Raw genomic sequence first — 10,000 nt, forward strand, 5'->3', positions numbered from 1 at the left:
TTTTCTTTCGTTTTATTCCCAAATAAATATTTCTTCAACTTGCATTTGCTAACTTTATTAAAGCCTTTTCTGTCCGACTAGTTGGGTGATACTAAAACAATAATTATTAGACCCTTTGCCCTCAAGGGCCACGGGTCAATAACACATTTGACTTCGCCTCACGGGCTATTGACCAGTAGTCCTTGCGGGATAGGGGTCTAATTGTTAATTAGTGAGCATCACCGATAGAAAACCCGAGTATCTCAAGATGAGCAGAATGTATGTGCAATAACAATAGTTAAGGCACCGTCCTTAAAATAATTTAAAATCAGCACAATATTGATATCAAACTCCCAAATCCACATACTCAGTCTGGTAATTTACAGTTAACATTGTTAATATCATATTCCATCTAATAGTTCAGCAAGGAACAAACAACTGTATCACTGTATTGGTAAGCATCATTGATAGGAAACCAGGAAACCAGGAAACCAGGAGCAAGGATGGCACAGTCGGTTAGTGCACGGCCTTGGTGCAAGAGGTCCTGAGTTCGATTCCCGGATCTCGCATCCTTGTTTCGACTTCTTTCCTTTCCGTGTAGCTAAGTAGCTTTAAATACCCGTAAAACGGAGCACTGATGGAGAGGGGGGAGTAAAATGGGCGCACCATCGACCTCAGGTTTGTCAGTTGAATTACTGTTACGAGTTAACGACGTTAAATATGGTTGCTTTACTTTACTTTACTTTACTTTATCTCAATATGCGCAGAATGTACGCGCAATAACAATAGTAGGCACTGTCCTTAATTACATTTTGATCCCGCAGTGGGCATGCAAGAGGGATGGGTCTATTCCTAATTATGTCAGAGACTGCTTTCCATTGCAAGAATTTGTCTTTAATAAAAACAGTACACAAAGCAGTTTGTGATGGTAAATTAGAAAGATAGTAATTTGCTGAAAGCATGTATATAAGAATAAGGGATCAAGTGACAAAATATTAATTTTGCAAAGTTAACAAAGGAAACGTGACGATGAAATTGATCTAAACAATTAAATTATTTTGCAAGGATGGAATCGCCCTTTATGTTTTGTTTTGGTTACGATGTCATCCACCTGCATGTCATCCTGCTGTCTTTGTTAACTTCACAGATATATTACTTTTATGTTACATTTTTTATTGCATTTCAGCCTTTGTGATATTTTTTATACTGTTAGAAACATGTTTATGTTTTTTGAATTTTATATATTTTTACTCCCACTTACAAATGACTTTAGAGAAGGCGAAACATGACCTCTTGTTATTAGTTTTTGTCATAAAATTTAAGAAGTGATCACATAATTTCTTATACAATGTGGATGAGATGTCAACACTTATAATATTTTTCCAAGGCTACAAATACCGGTAATTGAACCTGCATGCCTTCTTCATGGGATTGGGTGGGCAGAAAAATCCCAAATTGCAATCAAAAATCATGTGATTACTTTCCAGTTATCTAGTCATTAAAATCACCATCAAACAAAAAGTTGTCAAGGAATGAAATATGATCTGGTGACTCAAAATCGATTGTTGTTGAAGCACGGATGGCCCCTGCAATAGCCATTAAATCTCGCTGTTCTCGTGAATGGCCTAAACTGGTACAGGTAGCCACTCCTGTAGACGTTGTGGAAGCACTTTTTTTATTCTTGTGCAAAGCCAGTCTGCTCTTCTGTTGATGGGATCTTAAAACTGCATTAGAACTTCATGCCTTAATCCGAACTCTTCAGAGGGGTCAGTGGAGCACTTACCTGTTTTTCTGCTGCTGAAGTGTGAGCTTGAGGCACATTTTCTTTTCCTGCCATGTCCAATACATCTCTCACATGTAGCCTCGTGTCTTCTGACATGTGTTTTATCGTGTGCCAGATTCTACTTCCTTTCCGCTGGTTCTCTCGTGCCACCCTTCTTCCCTTCTCTAAATTGACCTTGCGTTTTAACTCCAAATCTTTCTTTGTGTCTTCATCATCTGAGTCTGGCACCCGCCCAATTTCTTGTCTGCCCACCATCGGTACCTCTGATCTGATTTTATTTATTTCCTCTTTTGTTAGCTCCTGTTCCAATTTTTTCTGTGCCTCTTCCACTGCTCTGTCACTCTTTTCCTACAGCAAAAGTTAACATGTGATAACAACGTTGTTACCAGTGCAATAATATTATTGTTTGTCGATGCAAACTGGCTATGCGATTGAATATTTAGCCTTTACCCAAGAGATTTCAATTTCATGAGAAGCTGTGTACCGTTGGTATACCACCGTCTATGTTGACACCAATTTGCCTCTCACTGCTGGCTGCTTTGGCGTGATTGTGCTCAAACCCTGAAAGACAAGAGTGACTTCTGCATATTTTGGAATAGACCAGGCACCAGTAATTAAATAATTTATATTGAAATAAGGCAAGTGTTACCATGGTTAATCGGTTCCTTCTGTTGATGAATCTCTGCCATCGCCTCTTCTCCTGGTCTGCTTTAGTTATTTGACTACGGTAATACCGCTTTACCCTTTTGATGATCACTCCTCTTGAAGGTGGTACCACAGCATTGCCATCTTCATCAAATGCCATCATTTCATGAATGTACTGGTATATTTCATTGCGAAGGGAAGGATCAATTTCAGACCAAGGCACTGTTAATGGAGTGGGATGAAACGAATTACTGTAAAATCTTCAGGAAAAGTCAAAATTAAATCAAAATAATAACAAGGGAGTCTATCACTTCCATCTATTGATTGCAGAAACATAAAGTACTTTAATTAGAGAGCTCTTGGTATCAAATCTAGGATATTATTTTTTATCCCTATTCGATTGATTCAAAGTCAATCTTAACAAATTAACCTCTACATTAATGTTCCTATGAAACAGAAAAATAAAATTCAGTTGAAATGTCTTTAAAAGTCCAATAAAAGGTTTTTTAAATCCACAATAATTATTAATTGAGCAAAATTCCCTGTGTACTTTGTTGACACCCAACGCCATTGCAGCACAAGGCAACTCATAATCCATATCCGGGCAGGATGGTCTTACACATTGAATGCTAACTGCAAGCAAAAATGGTTTACCTTTACTGGGATCAATACGGTCTTTAAATTCATATTGAAATGCATCCTTCATTACATCCTATCAAATATTATACAAAAGCAACCTGTTAGATGTCTATAGTCCTTATACAAATTGCCAAGCGCTTCATTTACTGTGTGAACAGACACAAACTTGCACACATTTAAGTGTGGATATCTGTAAAATCGACCGGGAATATCGAGATCTAACAATTGAATAACAGCATGAAAATTACAAACAACGCTAATAACAAATCACAAGATAGCCTAAGTGCATCTTTCCATGAAAATTAAAATTGAGCTCACTCCAATTAATAATTTTATTTCAGACAACGTTAAAATTTCACACCTCCGGTAATATTTATGGACGTCCACGCTTACGTGATATGAACAACAAGCAATTAATGTCACTGTTCCTTGGTATCAACATAGTTAGCTTTTAACGCATAACGTAAGGCGCAATAGAACGAGACAACAGACGTATTGGCCTTTTTTGAGGGGAACACTGCCTTGCGACTGGTTAGCCTATGCGACTTCCGGATTGCGTGATATAGAATGACCTCACTTATCTCCCCAGCACTATGAGCTGATTAGTAAACAGCACGTGCTGGATCGGACAAGAGTATTGGTAGCGAGCAATGTACAAAGGCAAGCGAGCCAACAAGCTTGGGGGAAGTCGCTGTGCAGACTTAACCGCCACAGATGCGTGCAAGGCACTGCATGCCCCCAAGCCAAACGCGCAAAAAACTGAGACTTACACATGCAAAAACTGATCGGTAACAGAGGCCATTTTCGGCGCGACTGAGTGTAATACGCTCTGTGGTGTACGAATATAGAGCTGGTAGCAGTCAGAAGACCAGCGACCGAGTACCTTAATAAGCCAATCTGGCACGCCGGCAGCAGCAGCCGTAGAGGCAGCCCCAATGCGGAAGCTATGCCCCTTAAGGCTATGGTGGGGAAGACCGACCACCAAGGCGCTATCCCGGAGAAGTTGAGCGACAACGGGCCTGGTAAGATAGCGGCCGGTTTGAAAGCGCAAGAGTGGTCCCTGAGGGGGCGTGGTTAGGAGGAAATATCTACGCATGGCCATAACGGCGCAAATGGGGGAGAAAGTACGAGCGAGCGTGAGGCAGTGCCCACGCCGGAACGCATTGGTTTTTGATGACTTTACGCAAACTGTCATGTACTGCGGGCAAGCTAGATTAGGATGGAAACCGATGCAATCGGTGGAAAGATCGGTGCTGGAACGAAACTGACTGATACCAGGGTAAGTAAACTCGCTACAGCGGAGAAACGCAAAAAAACGCTAAAGTAAAGGCAGCCCAGATCATAGAAAAATCCCTAGGACTTAGCCAGGACTGCAATATAGGGCAGATGGCGCAAAGTAGCCGAGGGGTAACGGTTGGCGACGAATTTGCGTGTCGCCCTGAAACCGGAGAATGCCCTTGAGAACCTTGCGCAACAGAAGCTTGCCCTTTATGGGATCGGGGAACCCCGCTGTGATATGGAGGTTACGAACCGCCGCTAAATAAAGTTTAATTGTGCAGTGACGTACCGATCTACGTAGCTAAATAGGAAGCAAAGTAAATGAGTGTACCTTCAGAAGCTGGTAACACTTCCCCTGAAGGGCTTTGGAGACGGTTCATGAGGCAAAATGTTAAGAAACGCTTTTCCCCGGTGCTGTAAGCGCGATTTGTATTCTTCGCAAGGCCCCAGCTAGCGTAGGTTAGGACCTCAGCCTTCAAAGGGTCATTGGCGAAGGGCGATGGTACGAGGCATCTGGTCTGCGACGGGGGCTAGAGCCCGAAAACGCTGCATTTGAAAGTGGGAGAGCGCATCAGCAATGCCATTAGAAACCCGGGAACATGACAGGCCCGTACCAAAAAATTGTGTTTCATCGAAATGAGAACTAAAAACCGTACCAAATCCATGATACGCGGGGACTTGAAATGCCCTGAATTAATTATAGAGACCACGGACTCGTTACACACCAGAACTGAAGGCGTTTTCCCATGAAAAAAGGGTGTCATATTGCACAGGCGACAACAATGGGGAAAAGTTCCCGCCATTCAATACTAATGCCCCTAACCCTATCAAGGTGCAAGTGGGGAGGCCAACGACCTTGGAACCAGTGACCCTGAAGGAAACTGCCAAAACCGACCGAGCTTGCCGCATCGGTATAGAGCTCGAGGTCGGGGGTTGGGGTGCTGGAGGAGTCGAGGAAGAAGGAACGCCCGTTCCAATCGGTAAGAAAAACCTTCCACATATTTATGTCCTTAACCCTTTAAGCCCCGAGGGGTTCCCCATTGACGAGTAAAATCGTCTGGCGTTAGACAGAGTAAAATCTATAAGTGCCATTTGGCACTCTCGGGGCTGAAAGGGTTAAACGGGGACATAGTTTTTTGATGCTGTTAGCTTAATTAACCCTTTAAGCCCCGAGGGGTTCCCCATTGACGAGTAAAATCGTCTGGCGTTAGACAGAGTAAAATCTATAAGTGCCATTTGGCACTCTCGGGGCTGAAAGGGTTAAACGGGGACATAGTTTTTTGATGCTGTTTAGCTTAATTAACCCTTTAAGCCCCGAGGGGTTCCCCATTGACGAGTAAAATCGTCTGGCGTTAGACAGAGTAAAATCTATAAGTGCCATTTGGCACCCTCGGGGCTGAAAGGGTTAAACGGGGACATAGTTTTTTGATGCTGTTAGCTTAATTAACCCTTTAAGCCCCGAGGGGTTCCCCATTGACGAGTAAAATCGTCTGGCGTTAGACAGAGTAAAATCTATAAGTGCTATTTGGCACTCTCGGGGCTGAAAGGGTTAAAGAGCTCCCTATTGAGGCGGATGTGGTGAAAGCGACTGGGGACCCCTCTGGTCAGATTAATTATGCGTTGAAGGAAGGTTCTGCCCGGAAGGACTTGTGAAGGGCCTATCGTTTTGGATGCTACCACAGGGGCATTGAGCGACATGAAAACCCGGAGTAACGTGCTAAAACTCACGAGACACAGCACTTTTGAGGGTTCAGCGATAAAAAAATCGTCTAAGATGTGAATTACGTGATGAAGGCCGTAATTGTGCTTAAGAATCCATTCGATACTATCGGACAGTTGGTTGAAAAGAAAAGGGGAACTACGCAAACCAAAGGGCAGATACATATCCACAAAATAACGGGACTGCCAGTAAATACCCAGCAAGTTCCAATCATTGGGGTGGACCGGTATCAATCGGAAGGCAGACTTGAGGTCGGTCTTAGCAATGAAGGCCCCCTTACCTAGAGACTGGATGATACTAATGGCGTCGTCCACCCGAACGTAGGACAAAGAGAACAGATCCTTGGGTATGTGATCGTTAATGCTATCTCCCTGGGGGTAGGAAAGATGGTAAATAGTCCACCAGTCAGGTGAGTGCTTCTTGGGAACTAACCCTACCGGGTGACATTGTAAGGCAGGGAGAGGCGGTAAAGAGTAGGGCCCGGCTACCCGCCCAAGGTTTACTTCCTTGTTCAAATTGAGGTAACTACCTCTGGATGCTGAACGGCAGAGATCAGGTTAGGGGAAACCCGGGGGAAGCGGGGACCGGAGTAACTTATGCGCTCACCTTCCCTGTGCATACTTAGCAGATTAGATACAAAAGTACGGTTCGGATGATTAGCTAACTCTGTCTCTAACTTATCAATGTCAATGGGTGTAGAAACCCGAGGCTTGTGTGAACTCCTGAGCTGTTCCACTTTATTTTTTGCTGCGTTTGCTAGCGGAGGAGGACCGAGAGGGGCTGGGGCTACCGGAAGGTTGCTGTGGGCAGGACGTGGCAGCATGGTTGCTGGCGAGACAGCGGCGGCAGACGTGCGGGTAGCTACAGTTGCAGCGCCGGCATCCTGAGGGCTTGTTGAAGTCAAAGCATACGGTGGACTGGACTCGGCGAGGTTTTCTGTTGGGATCAGCGGAAGGACAGTCGTCCTGAGTGTGGGAGGGACTCAAGCAAACGGAGCAGTGGGGCTTAGCTAAACCTGAAAATGTTACGGCCCACAGCTCCAGGTGTACGGTGTCCCAGCTGATGGACAGGTTATACGCGGCGCCCCGGCGGAACTGCTGGTTGTACGAATACCACGCCATGCCCTTAAACTTAGTTACGGCCCTACTTATAATTTGCTGGTATTTGATTAGCTCGAGTGCTCTTCGAGGATAGGCAGCGACTAGGACCAGCATGAATGCCGTACAGGCGTCCAACCATTTCTGGAAAGAGTCGATGGTGGGTCTCCGTTTCCTGACCATAGTAACAGGGGAACCCATGGGGCCTAGGGCCGAATTGTCCAACCGTAGCTGAAGTTCGGGGGTCTGGGGCTCATTAAGACATTCGGGTAACAACAACGCAAGGTCTACGTACTCACCACGTAAGATTCTGTCCTCCAAATTACGGTCGACTAGCCGGGAAAGCCCTAGAGGAGAGGCCATTCCGGGTGTGCAAGGGCGTAGGACCGCTTGAGGTGAAGACTCCGGTCGTTCAGGTGTACGGAAGGATTCAAAAGCATTGGAAACCGTCTCCACAATGATCTCCTCGATGGCAGCGAGTTGGGCTAGACTTAGGGGAGTTGACCCGTCGGGATTTTCCACAGGCGTTGCTGGATGGTCGAACAACTCGCCGATAGAAGAGGAAGAGTCTTCGTCAGACTGGGCGCTGTCCTCGATGTCTCTGACGTGGACGGGAGTGGACATGTTAGGCGCCGTTTGAACCAGATTGTTGGAGGTTGCTCTCGGGCGAACGGCATTAGAAGACGAGCGACGGCGTCTAGGGGTTGCTTTCTTGGCCGTAGGGGGTAGCTTTTTTCCACGGGCGTTAGACGGATTGCCGAACAAGGCGGTTGCCAGTCTGGCGGCAAGTTGGGCTTTTGAACCCGTGATGGGTAGGTTTAGAGCCTGCAAACGAAGCTGCAGTACTTCGCTCGATAATTTCGAGAGGTCCTCCTTTTTGGCTGTGGCGTGACTGAGGTTGAGAGCAGGACGAGAACGAACCATGATGAAACATTACCAGAAATTCGAGTCATATTGCGTCACGAATACCGCATGTCAATCAAATGGAACAGAAAAATGGCTGCCCGATGTTGTAAAGAAATGTATGGGATCTAAAATAAAATATCAATTTTTGGCAGTTCAAATAAATTAAATTCGATGTGCCGACCTTTCCCTGATAAATAATATGCAACTACACTACGAAGCGAAGGTTTTTTTACCATTTCGTTCATTGTTTGAGCCGCCAAATAGCGCCAAAATAACAAGGATTTACGCTGGTACTTGCCTTCTAATTTGATCAAAATACCTTCACTTACCTTGACTTCCAAGCTTTGAGCTGTGCGTGTCTTTGATGCTTCCATAGGTGCCGACCCCTCAAACTTTTCTTCAAATTACGATCTTTTTAAATACGTTAAATAAAACGTTCCACGATAAAACAGAATGCCGCCCATCGGCACCGAAAAGGACGCTTTTTCACGAATGGATGTAGCCTTCATCTGGTCGCACGAATGTCCCGCAGGATGTGAAAAACGGGTAGAACAACCATTCTTCGCACAAAAAAGCTGCCATTTTTATGTCTGCTTAGCAGCCTAGCATTTTTACGCTTTCTACCGCTGTTTCAAATATCTGCAGACTTCAAAATCCGAAAAATCGCGCCAAATTACGTATACGATTGTTCTTCGTGTTTTTCACATCCTGAGCCAAGAGGAATACCTCTAAAAATGTCTTTTTTTTTGCTCAATTTCGAAAAGGAAGCCCTAGGTTGTAAGCTAAGGGCCCGTTTACATGGAAAGAGGATGATCCTAGCGCTGGGATCATCCTAGCACTAGGATCATCCGAGCGCGGTATGTTTTCAGCTTTCAGTTTACATGTGAAGGGTTGTATTTGGCCCCAGTGCTAGGATCATCCTACCGCTAGGATCATCCTATCTGAGAGGAGGGATGATCCTAGCGCTAGGAAGATCCTAGCACCATGTAAACTGCCTTCGTTCGGAAGTTCCTGGTACTAGGGACAAAAAAACAAACATGGCGGCGACCGGGTGTTCACGGTATTCAGCTACCAAAGGTCGACAATTTCGTCTGGCGTTGCCACAGGACGATTCTAATGATTCTGATGACCGCCGACAATATTCAGGACCAGTTTTGTTTCACCACCCAAGCGAGAGACACAGTGGAAAGTAACGAGCAATCGATCGACAGCAATGTCGAAAACGCTGCGAATCGAAGGCATGCGAATTTATCCGAATACATCCGAATACATCCGAATTACGTGTTTGTTGTTCTCGCCCGCCATCTTGCTTTCATACTCCACTTCCACCTAGACAGAAATTTCTGCATGTAAACCAAACGAAAAGTTGTTTCGCCTTCTAGGATCTTCCTAGCGCTAGGATCTTCCTACATCCATGTAAACAGCCCCTAAAAGTCACTGAATCCCCTCTGTCTTATATAAACCAGCAGCGCTGTCTAGAATATGAAAGAGCTTTGTCAATATACATGCCATATCCAATTCTGATGAAATGGCACGAGCTTGTTGGAATGAAAGACGAGAGAGGAAATGAGTTTAACTACATTGATCTTCTTAATTTTTGGATTCCTGGTCGATGGTTTGAATTAAGTAAGGAAAACGGATCAAGGATCCAAGGAAGATTGAGACGTGAAGCTGGTACAGTTGGTAAATGTTGTTTTCGCAATTTGACGCCAGTGAGTATGCCCCATTGGCTTCAAGGGTAACCGCAGACACAAATCATCGCGTGAACGAAATGTCGCGAATTTCTGGTAATGAAACTTAAACAACAGCTAGTTGGTTTACTATAGAAGACAAACTGCCAAGTGAACCTTGGAAGTAGCCAGTCGTACAGCTTCTTCTATAAGCAGGTAGGTATTACACGTGCTCTTTAACAGTTATGAATGAGGCCTTAAAAGATTTGGCCAATGCAGGTGT

The sequence above is a fragment of the Montipora capricornis genome, chromosome 2 (genome assembly GCF_036669925.1).
Source record: "Montipora capricornis isolate CH-2021 chromosome 2, ASM3666992v2, whole genome shotgun sequence".
In the NCBI taxonomy this organism is placed as follows: domain Eukaryota; kingdom Metazoa; phylum Cnidaria; class Anthozoa; order Scleractinia; family Acroporidae; genus Montipora; species Montipora capricornis.